The following is a 3,368-nucleotide window of genomic DNA, read 5'->3' on the forward strand; positions in this document are numbered from 1 at the left end:
AGAGATAACATTCCCCTGAGTCTAATATGTAAAAGGTGGGGCCCCTGGAAAGCTACAACTAGGAGATGGTGTGGTCCTTTAGGAGGTAGAAAACTATTTGAGGTCCTCTGGCCATTAGAAGGATGACTCCTGAAGGGAGATGCCACTTTGTCTTGACTCTCTCTGCTTCCTAGTTCATGATGCAAGCAGTTCATCTTGTATCCATTTCTCATTGCTACCGTTAAACACCCTTATTAGAGGCCCAAAGCCAGTACTGCCTGACCACAGACTGGAGCTTCTAGAGCAAGGAGCTTCATAAACTGCTCTCCTGTGTCAGGTGACCGCCCTATGGCCAAATGCTGCAGATGGTATTAGGGCAGATCATTGTCTTCCACTCCTGACTTTACGTGGAAAAAAAAAAGCGCTTCACCTCAGTGGTGCCCTTTGAAATGGCATAACTTCAGCTTAATTACAGATAAACCTCAGAGTCAAACACCTGTAGGGTGTTATCTGTCATCATGCTCCCCCTGCTATGCTCCAAAATATCAAAGCCACAAAAACGAAGGATTTTTATGAAGGATTCGCAGACCTCGGTGACTAAAATCCTCTACCTACTGAATGCAAGGTGGGATTCTAGATTGAGCCTTGGAGCGAAGAAGGAAAACCAGCTCAGCCCGAGAGTCTGCAGTTTAGTGGCTAGTCTTGAACCCATCAATTCTGAGCCTCAGCATCACTCTAAGACTGTGTGACACAAAACAGAGGAGACTGGGTGTGTGACCCCTCTGTCCTGTCTTTGCAACTCTTCTTTCAGAGATGTAAGGAAGGGAACAGAGGGAGACACTAATTGCTTTATTTATTCATTTACTTATACTGGAAATTGGAAGCCTAAGAAGGTAGCCGGACTTAATGAAACAGGGAATCATCATTGTTGGTAAAGCCTCCACTTTACCAACATCCTAGAAGACAACTGCTCAGGCCAGCTATAGTATAGGTGTTAAAGCAACCCAGCCCGGAAACAGAAGAGCAGAACTTAAACGGGCCAAGTAAGCACTTCCTGGGCTCCACTGCTGTACAAGCTTCCACAAACTCCCACTGATGCTCAGGTGTGGGTTTCCCTTAGGACACTCGGTGTTCACCAAACTAATACACTTTTAAATCCTTTGCAAGAGCAAAGAAACAATTTATGTTTGGTACCCTGATCATCTGGAAATTGGGCACAAGTTTCTGTCAGGTACTCCCAGTAGCAGGGACTAGATCATGATGTTTGTGGTAGGAGAATAAGGGCATTCTGTCAATAATCTCGTCTATGCCTTTTGTCACAGTGGCTTTCCAATAGGAAATGTGGTGACACTGAAATCAAATGTACCCTAAGATCAATGTGAGAGGAGGGAAGGGGCCATTCCCTATACAAAAACAACATTTATTATACATATATTTTAAAAAGAAACATTTAACCATGCCAGGTATAGTGGCACATGTCCTTAATCCCAGTACATGGGAGGAAGAGACAGGTGGTTCCTTCTGAGTTTGGAGGCCAGTCTGATCCATACAGTGAATTCCAAGAGAGACAGAGCTACATAATGAGGCCCTATCTGGGGGAGGGGAGGAAGGAAGGGGAAGTTTAATCATGGATTTTATGTTTTTCCCAGTGTATTAAAATGTAATTTAACCTTAAGAATTTGATGGCAGATCAGTTTCATTAATGAATATTAACAATTTTCCCCAAGTAACACATACATTTTTACACATATGCTAAATGTGCTTTGGTGTGTGTGTGTGTGTGTGTGTGTGTGTATGTGTGTGTGTGTGTGTGTGTGTGTGTGTGTGTTAAAACACGTATTTATGAGCTTTCTTCTTATTTTGTGCATAAGGATGCTGTGTGGATGTGTCTGCCTCCACAGTTTCAGCCCAGTGCATTGTGGGGCTCAGTGGCTTCCACTTTTCCTGCAGCAGTTAGGCAGTTATAAGGGAGCTGAAATGAGAAGGCCTGAGCTTCAGCCCTGTGTTCCCTCCATTCCTGTCCCCGCTAGGGAGGGCAGGAAATGCCAGCCTCCACAGGAAAGCCTGTTGTGGTGAGATTTCCCGATTTACTTTATAAATGCAAAAAAAAAAACGCCAGATACAGGCAGAGATAAGCACTCAAGATTGCAAGTGCTTATCATCTGGCTGGCTTCTGGGCCCCACAGCCAGGGCTCGTTTCTCTTCTAGAAATACAAGCCAAATTTCAGTTTGCTTCCAAGTTGAATGGAGAGCCCAGCTGAAAACTGCAGCTATCATCCAGCCTTGCCAGTCCACTGGAGAAAAATTTCTCCAAACAACTGCCAGGTTTTCAGCATGGGTATCCCTTCCATAGAAAATTGAGGGGACATGGCCCCCCCTCCCTGATTGTACACTGGAATCAGCTAGGGGTAGGGACATGTAAAAAAAGAGTTGGGTGTCAGGTTCCACAAGCTTGCATCTAGAACCACCCTTGAGTCCTGGTCTGTGCTAGCCTGTGGGGCTTCCACTACTCCTTGGTTCTGATGTTTCATTGTTGGAGCAGTTTAGATAAAACATTAGTTAAAATGGACAGGATGTGGACCTCTAAGGAAAAAGACAGCTGGCGGAGGTGGCTGCCTGAGTTAACAGCGGCCATGTTGGTCTGGCTCTATTTAAAATCAAGCATGCTCTCACAGCCTCAGGAGCCAACTCCTTCTTAGGCAGGAGGTTGGGGGCAGAGAATGAGAGGTGGGGGTAGTTAGCTAAAGGGCCCATCATTTCAAAATCCATTCTAGAGTCAACCTTTCCTTTCCAGACATTCTTGGTAAGGTATAAGCAACTGGGGTCATCTCCCTGAAAAGTAATTTGCAAGCAGGATAGAGTGAAATCTAAACTCTCTCCCCTACCATTGTGAAGCAAATATGTCACCCCCAAGACTTATCATTTTAATAGAAACAGGATTTGGATGAAAACATACTCCCCCTGTCCCTTTCCCTCACCCCTAAATCTAAGAGACACCTAGTTCACAAAATCTGATTTAAAAACTAAGAAAATGAAAGCATGCCTTCCACCCTTGATCTCTTATCTAGGGGAACCAGCTTCCCTCAAAAGGGACTCTCAAGGCTGTGAGTCCCACTGTTTATTGTGTTAAGTGGGGCACATTGTTTTGTGTTCAGCTGTGACATACAATGAAGGAATACTGAGGGACAATGCTGTCTAGGACCCGCTTCTCCCACCCCCACCCCAAAGAGCTTCCCCCTCCCCCTCTTAAAGTTGAGGGTCACCAAAGTAATAACAATGAAATATCAGACCAATCTTTGATCAGGAAACCATTTGCATTGCATTTTTTTTTCCTTCTAGAAGATGGAAGCACTTGGCCTAGTGGATCTCCAAAGAATAACCTCAGACAT

Source organism: Psammomys obesus, unplaced genomic scaffold (genome assembly GCF_907164565.1).
Source record: "Psammomys obesus unplaced genomic scaffold, mPsaObe1.curated_primary_1811, whole genome shotgun sequence".
Classification (NCBI taxonomy): domain Eukaryota; kingdom Metazoa; phylum Chordata; class Mammalia; order Rodentia; family Muridae; genus Psammomys; species Psammomys obesus.